General features: G+C 49.0%; 1 pseudogene; it reads left to right on the forward strand.

Annotated features, from left to right (window-relative positions):
* Window positions 1-8,539: 8,539 nt before the first annotated feature.
* Window positions 8,540-15,056, forward strand: part of LOC147115840 (uncharacterized) — a 102,554-nt pseudogene continuing 96,037 nt past the window's right edge.

Genomic DNA, 15,056 nt, shown 5'->3' on the forward strand with positions numbered 1-15,056 from the left:
TGCTTCTTTTACTAATGATGATGTGAACTTGATGAGCCCCAAATCTCTTCCATCCATCCCCTCAAAAAGAGGAACATGCTTAAACTGAAGTCTGTTTATATTAATGATCATAATGCAATAAGGTAATTGGACACAATTCATGCTTTGTATTTCGGTAATTCAACAAAAGTGATTGATGGTCACATGACCCTGTTCCTATGTTGCGATAGGCTTCTGATTACATCACATAGTGTAATGGCTATTGGTAGGTACATTAATTGAATCAAACAATTCAAGTTGACCTGAAAGTTGACTAGAAAAACAATTTTCTAGAATAAGCGAAGTGAATCATGATCATTTTTAGCATTTAATTTAAGAACAAATTTCAGAATGATTTTTTCTAGTAAAGGGTCTTTTTGTTAATTGAAGTACCTCTGTTTTAATCTGCTCTCTTTCCTCTATTCTAATCTAAAACATGCTATAACATTGATCAGTACCACACTGCACTGTGAGTGACTGTTTTTTGTCAATCGACGGTAATACATGTATATGTTATTAAAGTCATCTTTTCATTCAAAACTCCTTCAACAGTTCACATAGTTTTCAATATTAATTGTGTCCACACCTATGCTGTATCTTGTGATTCCTGCCCTGTCATGTTTTTAATAGGATTTCCCATTAATATGACACCAGAAAACTAAGAACTGTTTTAGGTCTTAATGTATTTGCAGATTCTGACCATGGAAAGAAAGACTTGCATTTATGTAGTGCCTTTTCTGACCTCAGGACATCCCAAAGCGCTTTACAGCCAATGAAATACTTTGAAGTGTAGTCACTGTTGTAATTCAAGAAATGTGGCAGCCAATTTGTGCAGAGAAAGTTGCCAAAAACAGCAATGAAATAAATGGCCTGATAGTTTGTTTTAGGTGTTGGATGAGGGATAAATGTTGGACAGGCCACCAGGATAACTCTCCTGCTCTTCTTCAAATAGTGCCATGGGATCTTTTACGTCCATCTGAGAAGGTAGATGGGGCCTCGGTTTAATATCTCATCTGAAAGACAGCACCTCCATCAGTGCAACGCTCCCTCAGTACTGCAGCGAAGTGCCTGCCTATATCGGGTGACACTGCAGCAAGTTTCTGTTCTGTCTCTCCCAACACCCACGCCATCTTGTTTTTTATTCAAGCTGTGTTTTGTTCTGTGATAAGATAATTTTAAACTTAATGTTGCACCTTTAAATGTTAATTTTTTTCTTTTAATCTTAATTCTTAAAATATTTTTTCTTTCCTCCAGTTTGTGCCCTCCCCCCAACCATCTGTTTTATTGGAGTAGCAGGGCTCCTGCTCAGTGCTGCTCTATCTCTGCCCTGTGCTCTATAAGCTAACTAAACAGGTCTCCCATTCAAGGCGTGGATCGTCAGTCCCCTCAGCAGCTTCCTTTTCAAAGTGGTTTAGCGATGGGTCCGACCCAACTGCCTCTTAGTCCACAGGCAAATTCATTCCATACATCAACTGCCCTCTTTTTCCATGATGCCCTCAGGGAAATCTGAGCTGTGTGGCACTTACTGTTTTCAATGAGCTCTCGTATTGACAAAAGCAAACAAATAACTGTAGCGAAGGCTCCTCCTGCACAGAACATATTGAGGTAGTTTCCCCCTGCGTCATCCCTGTCCCCATTCTCTCTGTCCCTCCCTCTCCTCTCTTTCCCTCCTTTCCCCTCTACTTCCTTTTGTGTTCCTCCTTCCTCCTTTCCTCTCCTCCTCCTCTTTCCCTCTCCTATTTCCCCTTTCCCCCCTTCATCATTTACCCCTCTCCTTTCTTCCACTTTGCTTCCCACTTTCCACTTTCTGCTTTTCACCTTGGTCCAAGTATCCCTCCCCCCCCTTTAACCTTGCTTGACTTGAAAATTGCACTTGATTTTGGCTACTAATTTCTCTCCACGGATGTTGCCTGGCCTGCTGAGTTTTTCCAGCATTTTCTGTTGTTATTTTGGATTTCCAGCATCTGCAGTATTTTGCTATCGTACTTGATTTTGGCTCCCTGGGGCAGATTTTAACTCTCTACGCCTGACTGAAACGGGAGGTTAGCATGTTTAAAATGGACATGGTGGACATGATCCTGTTCTCGCTCTGCTGCCATTTTTCCCGAGGGCCTTCCGTTGGTCAGCCAAGGCGCCCACCTGAATCAGGTGGGAGCCTCATTAATCTATGTAAATTGGGGTTCTATGATGTACATAAGACCCCAGTGCCATTTTAACTGCCTACTGGGCGTTTCCTGCGCTGTGGACGCTTCGGTGAATGAACCCTGTGGTTTAGGAAAAGAGGCCCGATAAGGTAGGTGATAAAATTGTGGGACCAGGAGCAGCAGGAGTGCACCTCCAGGCTGCACAGGAATAATGTGGGTCGCTGCCGCTCCAGGCTCTGCGTTTGCCACGGTCGTCCCCGGAGCTACTCTGTAACTTGGCCTCTGGGCTGCCCAATATTGCGCTGGCCCAGAACCAGCAGCTGCATCAAGACGCCCATTCAGGGCATGCAGCTCACTTCATGTAAGTTAGTGAGGCTCGGCCGTAGAAATGGACTGGGCCCCCCTCTTTGCGACCTGTGCTCATCGGCAGCACCATGGAAGTGTGACTAGTTGTAGAACACATGAGTAAACATGAAAATATGATATCATTCCAATAATTCTCTCCAATTTTCCTTAAATACGCACTACAATTAATTTTATTACTAGGTGATTTCTGGTAACATTGCCGTTGGGAAGTCTGAGGATACTGTGGCGACACGCCACCACTGGACACAATCCGCTCACGGCGGTACGGACAGTTTAAGCAGACGCCCCCAACCGGGGGCCCTTTCCTCCAGCAACTTGTTTCCCACAGGGACAGGCTGCCGGGAGCACTTCCTGTCTGGGGAGTATTTTAGTCAGGCGCGGGCTCTTCCAGTTCCTGTTTTGCCATGAGGCTGAAATAAAAAGCTGTTCTGATTTACTAGCTCTGGTCTCGACTCCCACGTTTGCCGCGATATCTCAACACTGGTGACCCCGACGCTCAGGACGAATCCTAAGCTAGCATGGCGGATACAAATGCAGTCACGGTTAAATTACCAGACTTTTGGGAAAACTTGGCCGAAGCATGGTTCGTTCAAGCCGAGTCCAGATTCCGGCTGAAAGGCATCACAGGCGACACCACGAAGTACGACTACCTCGTCTCCTCACTCACGTATGCTACCGTCCCCAAAGTTTGGGCAGCGCTGCAGGACCCACCACAGACTGGCAAGTACGAACATCTGAAGGCTGCGCTCCTTAAAAAATTTCAAACGTCCTCTTACCAGCGCCACTGCCAACTCCTTGACCTCCCCGGTCTCGGTGACGCTTCACCATCAGACCTGCTTTCCCACATGCTGTCCCTCGCGGACGACAAGCCCCCCGGCGCCCTCTTTCGCACACTTTTCATTCGGCAGCTTCCCGCCAGCATCCGCCCGCTCATTGTGGAGTCCGGCTCCACGGACCTGGATGACATAGCAGAAAAGGCCGACCGGCTGCTCTCTGCACAGTCCGCGCGCGACGTCACGCCCGACCTCATGGCAACGACCACGCGGTCTCCCCGGCCCACCAGGCCCGCCCGCCCGACCACTCCGGGCCATTGTTACTACCACACCCGCTTTGGCACTAAGGCCCAACGCTGCACGCCACCGTGTACCTTCAATTCCCCCCCCGCACCGGCCCCCGCGATGGCCGTGGGGCAAAAGGGGCCTCTACTGTACGTCACTGACGACAGAACCAACCGCCGATTTCTGTGCGACACAGGGGCCCAGCACAGCATCACCCCCGCCTCCACCCTCGAAATCCAACGCGGCACACGAGGTATCACGCTGGCCGCCGCCAATGGCTCGGACGTCCGCACATATGGCACCCGCATGGTCACGCTCGACCTCGCGGGCCGCCGCTACCGCTGGGAGTTCCTCACCGCCGAGGTCCTCTGCCCACTCATCGGCGCCGACTTCCTACGCGCCCACGGCCTCCTTGTCGACATTCCGAGGCACCGCCTCGTCGACGCCAACACTATGGCCACCATCCCCGGCGCCTTTACCCCGGACCGTTCGGCCGGCCTGACGACCTACTGCCTCGCCAGGGCCGTGGACGACTACTCGGCACTCCTAGCCGAGTTTCCCGCCTTCACCAACCCAACCTTTTCGGCCAAAGCCGCCAAACACGGGGTGGAGCACTATATCCCCACCACCGGCCCTCCAGTTTCTGCCCACGCCCGCAGGCTCAACCCGGCCAAGCTGGAAATCGCGCGGGCCGAGTTCGCCACCATGGAACAACTCGGCATCATCCGCCGCTCCAGCAGCCCCTGGGCCTCGCCCCTCCACATCGCCCCTAAGCCCGGCGGAGGCTGGCGCCCTTGTGAGGACTACCGCCGCCTTAACGACGCCACCACCCCCGACCGATACCCGGTGCCTCACATCCAGGACTTCTCGGCCCGACTGGCCGGACGAACCGTCTTTTCCAAAGTCGACCTGGTGCGCGGTTACCACGTGGACATCCCCAAAACGGCCGTCATCACCCCATTCGGCCTGTTTGAGTTCCTGAGGATGCCCTTCGGCCTCAAGAATGCAGCCCAGGCTTTCCAGCGCCTTATGGACTCGGTCCTGCGGGACCTGAACTTCCTATTCGTCTATCTAGACGACATTCTCGTGGCCAGCTCCTCCAAACAGGAACACCTCGAACACCTTCGCATCCTGTTCGGGCACCTAGCCCAACACGGGCTCATCCTCAGCCCGGCGAAGTGCCAATTCGGCCTAACCGAGATCGATTTTCTCGGTCACCACATCACCCCTGCTGGGGCCGTCCCCCTGCCCAACAAGATGCAGGCCGTCCAGCAGTTCCCCCGCCCCACAACCATCAAGGGCCTCCAGGAGTTCCTCGGGATGGTGAACTTCTACAACAGGTTCATCCCCAGAGCTGCAGCCCTCATGAAGCCCCTATACGACTCCCTCCGAGGTAAATCCGGCAAGATGGCCGTAGCCTGGACCACTGACACATCAGCCGCCTTCGATGCCACCAAAAACGCACTCGCCGATGCCACTCTGCTCGCGCACCCGAGGGCCGACGCCCGGGTCGCGCTCACCATCGACGCCTCCGACCACGCGGTCGGGGCCGTGTTCGAGCAGTGGGTTAATGGCGCGTGGCAGCCACTTGCCTTCTACAGCCGCCAACTGCGCCCCCCGGAGGTCAAATACTCCACTTTCGACCGCGAGCTTCTCGCGCTCCACCTGTCAGTCCGCCATTTCAGGTTCCTCCTGGAAGGCCGCCCCTTCACCGCGTACGTGGACCACAAGCCACTCACATACGCGATGGCCAAGCACACCGAACCCTGGTCCGCTCGGCAGCAACGCCAGCTCGCGGCCGTGTCCGAATTTACCACGGACATCCAGCACGTCTCCGGTAGAGACAACGTTGTCGCCGACTGCCTTTCCCGTCCCGCCATCTGCGCGAATCACCTCGCGGTCGACGACGCGCAACTAGCAGCGGCCCAGCTCACGGACCCAGACCTCCTCTCGGCGGCTACCAGCCTGCCAGGGCTACGCCTAGCCAAGGTCGCGCACGGGCCCGAAGCCACGGCAGTTACTTGCGACATCACACTCAGCCAACCCAGGCCGGTCGTCCCTGAAACCTGGCGCCGCCGCGTCTTCGACGCGCTCCACAGGCTCTCCCACCCGGGTTCCCGCGCGTCCGTCAAACTCCTCTCCCAGCGTTTCATCTGGCACGGCCTCAGCAGAGATGTTCGGACTTGGGCCACCTCCTGCCTCGCCTGCCAATGGGCTAAGGTACAACGGCATACAAAAGCACCCCTGGGAGACTTCGAGGTACCCAGCCGCCGCTTCGACCACGTACACGTCGACATCGTCGGGCCCCTGCCGCCATCGCAAGGCCAGACTTATCTCCTCACGATGGTCGACCGCTACACACGCTGGCCTGAGGCAGTGCCGCTGACCTCCACCACCACAGCCGACATCGCCAAGGCGTTCGTTAACACCTGGGTAGCGAGGTTCGGCGTACCGGCCGACATAACCTCCGACAGAGGCGCCCAGTTCACCTCCGAACTCTGGACGGCCACAGCACGCAACCTCGGTGTGACGCTCCACCGAACCACGGCGTACCACCCGCAGGCCAACGGGCTTTGTGAATGCTTCCACCGGTCACTCAAGGCCTCACTCCGCGCCAGCCTGCAGGACAGTACCTGGACTGACCGCCTACCGTGGGTACTACTAGGCCTACGCACCGCGGTCAAAGAAGACCTCCAGTCCTCGGCAGTGGAGTTAGTCTACGGACAACCGCTGCGCGTCCCAGGCGAATTCCTTCCGGAGGCTACCACGCCTTGGTCGGCCGACCAGCAGCGGCTCAACTTTTTCTCTTCCGCTCAGCAGTTCGCCCCACTTCCGGTCAACCGACACGGCGAACTCGCACCTCACGTTCCGCCAAATTTACAGCAGGCGCGCTTCGTTTTCGTGCGACACGACGCGCACCGCGGACCCCTGCGACCCCCGTACGACGGACCGTACGAAGTACTACAAACCGGGGACAAGGTCTTCAAGCTGCGACTCGGCGACGGTCGAGACAGTCTCCATCGACCGGCTCAAACCAGCACACAGAACCAGGGGAACAGGTCCCCGTGGCCCGGCCTCCAACTAGAGGCCATCCCGCCAGCAAGCCAGCACAGCTGGCGGCGAACCGCCAGGCCCCGCCAACTAGACCGGCGATCACGCAGAGCCGCTGCGGCAGAACCATCAGACCACCGTCACGACTCGTCCACTCCTCCTAAGCGGATTCTGGGGGGAGCTCTGTGGCGACACGCCACCACTGGACACAATCTGCTCATGGCGGTACTGACAGTTTAAGCAGATGCCCCCAACTGGGGGCCCTTTCCTCCAGCAACTTGTTTCCCACAGGGACAGGCTGCCGGGAGCACTTCCTGTCTGGGGAGTATTTAAGTCAGGCGCGGGCTCTTCCAGTTCCTGTTTTGCCATGAGGCTGAAATAAAAAGCTGTTCTGATTTACTAGCTCTGGTCTCGACTCCCACGTTTGCCGCGGTATCTCAACAATACAATGATTCCGTTATTTATGTACTCTATTTTGAGAGGCGGTGGGTGGGTGGGGGAGGGTTTGAGAGAGTTATCCTGAGGTTTGCAATACTAGGTTGGGAGACTTGTGATTTTGTAGAAGTGGTGAAGGAGTCTTGGGGTCTAGAGAACTAGGAGTGGGATGTGAGAGAGCTTGAGGAGGGGAAGAAGAATAATGGAGTTGTATTATGTATGAAAGTATGTGGGGAAGGGTCACTGGGTCTGGAGGAGACTTTTTATATTTTGGGATTTTTGTTCTAGATAATTATCTTGGATTTGGCATCTCAGGTCACTCCTATAGGCCAGCCTTTCCTCATTAAGGCCTGGAGTAGGTAGTTACTTGCCCAATATTGAAACAATTTGTAGTGAGCTCAGGGATCAAACAGAAAACCCTCATTATTGTATTTAGGCTACTGTTTATTTCACACATCCTCATGTGATCTTCGACTTCGGGAGATGGCACAATAAACATTTCACTAGATCGTGGCTAGAATAATAAACTGCCAAACAGAGTTATTAAACAATAAATCAATAAGTGAATAGATGTCATAAAACACTGTTGATTTATAGTAGTTACGGGCCTAACTATCCCTCCTCAGAATATGGATAATAACAGCAACCGTGTCTGCTACACTAAACTTAAATATGAACTGGACCTGGCTTAAGATTATTGAATATTAACCTTTGCATGGTGCTTTGTTATTGACCATCCACAGTGTCTATGTGGCCTATCTATCTCTTTGTCTCAGCTTCACAGAGAATTAGAACAAGACAGGATAGAGAAATACTTACAAAAATTGATTGTAATGAAGAAAATTTAAATATGTACCTCTTAAACTCAAAAAGAGCTGTCAATAAAACATAAGAACAAACAAAACCAACACGATACTTACATTTGAATTGAATGTCTTGGCCTCACAGATACAAGAGGGTGGATTTCCCTCTTTGTTACATTTGGGAAACTCCCATTTCCCAGTCTCGGTGATGAGGAAAAAGGGTGGAGACCTGACATTTCCTGGGGCTTCTCAAAATGATATAACTGGGCGCAACCTTGCAATGCTAATGAGACCGGAAAGGGTGTTCCCAGCCTCCCACCTCACTTTATCATTGGACAACCATTGAAGAAACATGGTACTAGGGCTTGTGCCATAATCAGAAGGCCTGGGGGTCCTGCGGCTGCTCAAAGATTAAGCGGGCAAGTGCCATCTGTTTACATTAAACACTCTAGGAAAACCTTTGGGCTTTGAGGCTTTCTGACCACTGCTCCCCAACAGCAACCAGGAGTCCCCAGTGCCAGCTGCCTGCAGCTGCATTTCTGATCCCTGACCTGCTTTTTGACACTAGGCCCAGCCAGGGCTGGGTCTGTGCTGGGTGTGTTGTCAGAACATGCAAATAGCTCAGTATAGGGAATTTAAGGCCACCTATCCTCCGACAAGCACAATGTACTTGAAGTATGCTGCACTGGACGATCTTTGCAGGGCTATGCCCAGTGCAACAGATGAGCATTTTAGTCATAGGTAAATGACCCAAGGATTGTGGTCAGAATACACTGTAAATCCAGTCCTGTATAACTATAAATTTGGTTCTGAAAAAATTAGCAGAACTCAAGGTGGATAAGTCTGTGGGCCCTGATGGCACGCACCTGATGCTGTTGAAAGTAGTCAGTGAGGAACTAGCAAAGGCTCTGGCTACAATTTTCTAACCCTTCTTAAATATGCCAATTGTGCTTTGCGACTGGAGAATGGCCAATGTAAGACCTTTGTTCCAGCAAGGAGAAATAGATAAACCGGGTAACTATACTCCAATTGGTCACATGTCAATTATGGGAAAAATTTTAGAATCCATAATTCACTGTTGCTGCAAGTGAGTCACTAGCGGGGCATAGGTTTTTGGTCAAACAAAAACTCTTCTGGGAACCCAACTCGAGTGAACTTTTCTTATAATGTCTGGCCACAACATGTGTGTCCATTGGTGTCACAGTTACTGTGTTCAGATACCTGGATCATAATCAAGGGTTCATTAATCATGAGTAGGGGGTTGGAATGGCACTTTTTTGTAATTCCCTGGTTTGCTGGCATTGTCCACACAATTCTTAATGATATCACCTGACTGGTTTAGGTTATGAGGCCTTGATTCACTGAGTGACCTGAGCTTGCATTGCATGTAAAGAAGAGCCACTCTTCTGAGTCTCTGCCAGCTCACCATGGTCCAGACTACAAAATTCAGCTATATCCACAGAGATATCACCAAGTCAAACCTTGGTTTCACCCCCTACTCCTCTGGCACCTTCTCCTCCTTTGAGCACCTCATCTTATTCCACCACTCTCAACTCTCCTATAAAATCTGTGTTGTCCACTGCCACCCCTCCCCCATCCCCTTGCTGAATTTCTCACCACGATATCCTCCTATCTTCCCTCAACTTCTGCATGGCATGACTCCTCATCCTCAGTAATCTGTGACTTTGCCTAACTGTCTCAGGCTCTTATTCTCCTGATCATCTGGAACAGTTTCCAGAAATCAATCTCTTTATGTAAATTAATACAAATTCATCTAAACTGTTACATTATCTACAGCTAGCCACAATTCCAAATCTCCCTTAGCTCTGTGTTTAACTCTAGGGAAGTGCTGTGGGTTCTGTGAGAGCTGTTAAACCACAGAATTCCCCTCCTTTGGTCTGATCTACCTACCTGCTTCCACTGCCTGCCCCCACTCCCCCCAGCACCTCATCCACCCTGACCACCTAGGTCTCCCTCTGACCTCTGCCATTATCCCAACGTATTGCTTCCCTGATGCCGACTGCCCAACAACTGGGTGGGTAGCTCATAGCAGGGTGCAGGATGTAAGGATAAGGAGAATGGCATGAGAAGGAGCTCAGATAGGGGGTGGAAGCAGGTGGGGAAATATCATGGTGGGGTGGTGGGCAGTGTTCCCTTTAATTTTGCTTGGCCCTGCGTGGCCCCTTTAAGGAGCTGCAAGGACCATTCAAAATATTTGTATTGAAAAGCCGGCTGTGCAGGTTCCCTGAAGCGCTGTGCGGCCGTGCAGCTTACAGGGAACATTGGTGGTGGGGGGAATGAGGAATGTTTATACAGGCAGTTTCCAATATAAATGTGGACAAAGGAATTTACAATGGAAGTATAAAAATAAACACAAATTATGTGACTTTAAAATGGGAACTGAATTACGCCTGGTTCCATTATCTCCTGCACTCAAACCTATTTCACCAGAAGAAACACCATTTGCAACAACATCAGAGATCGACTAGTGTATATATAGTAAAGAAATCTTCAGCAGTTAAAATAAATATAAAGGGCCTGAAATTCCAGTTCAGGCAAATGTGAAACTCTGGATCAGAGACCAGAAAATGGCTCAGAGCCTGTTTCTGACAGGATTCTGCTGTGTTTATTCTGTCCTGCCATTTTCCAGTGGGAGGAGCCGTTGTTTAATTTTTCACTTACCCCCCACATCCCCCCCACCCCACCGCCTACATCAAAGTGTCATTTCTGAAGGAGTTCCTGGACTACCTCAGAATTCCACCAATACACCATTACAAGGCCTCAGTGAAACTCTAGCTAGCTGAGAGTTGGCATGAGTCCTGTTGAAGCCTTTTGAAAGTTCACGGTCTAGAAATTGGAACCTTTAGCGCTGGCTGTTTAGGCTGGTTTTGAAGAAAAAATGGTGGGCACCTGACTTCCGCCCACTTCTGACACAGAACGCTGTGGCCACCACATTTGGCAGGTCGGCAGCGCTGCCATTGCCTGTGCTCGCCTCAAGTATTTTAATGATCAAGAGCGTGCTGTCAATCGGCGTGCAATGCCGAATTGACGCAAGCAGAGCGATTTTGGACGCACTGCTCCTTTTACCGCCCTCTCCAAAACATGCCCGTGTGTGCAGCCGTTGCCAGCACGTAGACCCAGGAGAAAGCGGCGAAGATCTGTAGTCTTCAATAACTATGCAGAGTATGTCCAGTCCAGTGAGATGCCTCATGGTTATTGTTGCAGAAACACATCAGCTGATTGAATGCCTGTTCTATACACGTTACATGTCAGCACTCAACCGGAGCAGGTCAGTGAGTACTGGCACGTAATGTGTACAGAACAGCATATGGTTACAAATAGTCTGGGGCACTTGTACTGCATCTACAGGCCAGATCCGTTATTGTCCGTCAGTTGTGTAATGCAAGACGTACACTTGTACACTAGCTTTCAAATCTTACTAATAAGCGCTTGCAGTTGTGTCAGGAAACTGGAAATGAAATGATATTTCGGCTTTGTAAATGTTTACTGTTATTGGTCCAAACGCCCGTATTGAATATGTATCCAGTTCCTCTGAAGTAACAGGTGCGTGCTTATTACATTTTCAATTAAAGGAGAACGAACAACTTTTTCCTGTTTCCGAAGGAATTTGTACATCTGCATTTACTCACATTAATATTCAGGTGTTCAGAGTATCCTGTAAACTTTTCATATCTCTTGGTGTATTCAGGGAGGAATCATGGGTCACCTATGATGGCTCTGACATCCAGTATTGCAAACAAATCTCCCAATCCCAGTACACCATTGCCCTTTCAAAATGCCTATCTGGGTACTTTCTAGAGAGATATACTCTTAAAAATACTTGCAGTGAAAAACCTCTGTAATAACAAAGCTTATTCACTATGTATGTGTATTAAAATAATAGGTTGCTTTTATTTGTATTCTAGGGAGTAGAATCGGAAATATTGGTTACATTCTTTACAATCTGACAGATTAGTGCATTTTTAGGCTTTGATTTATCTTGCACACTCTCTCTGACAACTTACAAAACACGAGAAACATAACCAGAAACATTGCACTTTACTTTAATAAATCGCAATTCCCTGATAACGCCATAAAGATAGATTAGACCCGACCTTCGGCCTCCTGCTGATCTTACCATCTGAAAGAGCACGTTGCACGGGAGGTTCTGTGCTGTGCTCAATTAAATCAGTAGGCAGTACCAAAATAACATTGCTGCCTGTGCTCTTTTTACGGGCGGGAGTTAACCTTGGCCCGCGGTGGCGCTGCCCATTTTCGGGCTTTATCGAATTTCTCGGCCCACAAACCTTACCTGGAAAGGATTGATTACCTTTCTGAAGAGGAAGAATGGCTCATACCAGAGATGAAGAGTTCTACAGCCATTTTAACTTTGGCCTGGAAGAGCCTTGGAACACCCCAGCTGAAGTAGCTATGGGCCACTCTGCCTTACAAGGGTGGATTGCTGTGGGCACCTCTGAAATTGCCTTCAGGCGCTGGTGGCCTTCCCGACCATGCAAATGACCCCGTCACTATGATTGGGGACAGATGGATGTTCCAATTTGCCCCTGCAGAATTTCTGAGCCAAATTGTGTATAGCGCAAATAGCCTTTAAACAATAACTGATTTGCTGCTGATAACATATGGGTCCACTAGGTTTTACGAAGTTAAATCACCAATAAAAATGTATTGGGATTGAGTTAACATTTAATAGAAATGTGTTTCATTGTCACTTTTAATATTTAGCAATATTACAACCACTCCTTTTATTGTTGAGACCTCAGCTCCTTACATCCATTAAAGTTAAGCAATTTGCAGCAAGAAGTTAGCTGCAGTTTATTATGGTTGCTCATGGATACAATGCAGTTTTCACTTCCAAACTTTAATATTCCATGCTTCGGTAATGTAGTTTAGCGTAAAACATGTCTTTATTGCAATGTACAATTCTATTTCAGTTGGAGGCTAGCATTGGTTTCATTAGGTACACGTTATACTCATTCACAATGGTTGATCCCAGAATTCGCTTAATTTATTTTTGATTGATCATCACATTTTCATAATGAGATTGTAGTTGTCATGAAAGTTTATTTTATTTTCACAATATGGAACAATTTCTGTAGCAGTATTTAAAAACCAAAAAGCATCTGCAGTTGCCAGTGTTTCAAAGAATTCATTCTTTAAAGATGAAATCAATCCAGTTTCAAGTTTATTCCCCTGCTATACGATTAAGGCTCCAGGGGTGTATTTTGCGCAAAAAAAGTCTTTTTGATTTGTCAGAAATTCTTTCGATTAATATGCAGCTGTCATTGCACAAGCAAATCCAGATCTCAACTTCTCCTTTTATCTTTCTCTTTTACCCCAGGCTCCAGCGAATACCTAAATCTGCTGGAGAGAATGTCCACTCCTTTTTGATCGGTGCTCGATACAACAGGTCAGTGAAGACAGTTTGAAACTTCAAATTCATTTTTTAAACTGTCCAAATGATGATAAGTATTTTCTACTTGTCGTATTGTTCATGCCAGTGGATCTACACTGGCACTTTTCCTGGTAGGTTGGAGGATTTGGCCAGAATATTGCTGTGCGAATAACAATGAAGCTGTAAGCACTCGCCGTATTACGGGGTAAAACTGACAGCAAATTCTGGCATCCGCATGTGCGCAGTTAAACGCGGAAATCCAGAAGTTGCTGTCAGTGATACCCTGCTCCTCCACAGGCATTGCTGTTGCATTCTTCACCGATGGAATCTGCACAGAGATCACGGTAATGGCATGAACTTAGGCTAATTACCCACTATTCTCACTCTAAAGACAAACTAAAAAGTTAGGCCTTGTACAATCAGGAGTATCTGAGTTTTTAACAGCATAGTAAGTGATAGTTACTGCTGAACAACCTCTCTGGCGCTGAAAAATTAATTTTGCAAGTGTGGAGTCTCATTCCCTTGTAGAATTCGCAAAATTAATATTGTATTATAAGGGTCCTTTGGCAGAAGAGGCCATGATTTTTAAAAGACTGTTTTAAAAGAAGCCCAGAAAAGGGACACACAAAATGGCCACCAGACCCTGTGACTGACTTATTGAACACTTTAAAATGGTTCCTGCAGTCCCCAGACAGCCTTTGTGGATTCAACACACAGTAAGTTCTGGACGCCGTTTCTGAGAGAACAAAACCAGACACATACACATACATAAAGATTGGATGCAGATCCAGTCAGATCAGCCTGTAGATAAAGGCCATCTAGATGTTTACCCAGACAAAGGGGAACAGTTCCATATTCATAAAGAACGCATCAAGGACCCGTTAAAGACATCAAGAAGACATTAAAACATTACCAGGTCATTCCAGACCAGAGATGGCCATCACCGGCCATCCCGAAAGCAGTTTAAATATAATAACTACCCCGCTGTGCCATAAGCCCGCCAAAAGTTAAACAAAGACTAACCTTGATTTGGCGGGAGATAGAGGCTTCTTCTGAGAAGTATAATTGGAGACACCGGGGGTAGCAAAATAGAAGCTCCATCTTAGATATTGGGAAGAGAGAGGTTCCTTTCTTCATCATCTCCGTGGGACCTTCGGTAATAGCCGTTACCTTCGATAGCAGCTGGAGTTCGGAGAAGAAGACGGCTCGAGTCGGCGTCCCACCCCGGGGTAAAACATCGGGAGATCATCAAGCAACCCCGGGCCATTGACGAAACGGGAGGGTAGAAAAACTACCGAAGAAACCTATATGAAAGCCGGCTAGAGGCTTCCAACCGTGGTCAAGCAGATGTTCTCCGCCGACATCCAGGCCCGTCAGTGTCCAGCCTGTCCGTGACCTTCACCTCGAGAGACAGAGAGAGAGGTGTGGCGCAGCCCACTGTGGCTCCACTGACCACGAGGAAACGGGACGCCTGAGGGGATCAAACGCAGACCTGTTTCAAAACTCTATGGCCCCGTAATTCGGGTCCCAACGCGTGAGTAAGCACTGTGTACTCACGCGTGGGCCTGATGGAAGTGCCGGTTTTCAGCATGCACAGCGCATGCGCGGAAAACTGGCATTTCCTTTCCTCTGAACCAAGGGGTTCAGAGGTGGAACGCGTGCGCGCAGGAGTCTGCGCGTGCGTGCTGAAATTCCTTTTTTTTTTACAGGGTTGCCCGTGCGATAAGGCCTCCAGTTTTTACGCGAGAAAAAAGCAGACGTAAGTGCT

The sequence above is a fragment of the Somniosus microcephalus genome, chromosome 6, assembly GCF_052327205.1.
Source record: "Somniosus microcephalus isolate GS21.2 chromosome 6, FLI_Smic_1.0, whole genome shotgun sequence".
Classification (NCBI taxonomy): Eukaryota; Metazoa; Chordata; class Chondrichthyes; order Squaliformes; family Somniosidae; genus Somniosus; species Somniosus microcephalus.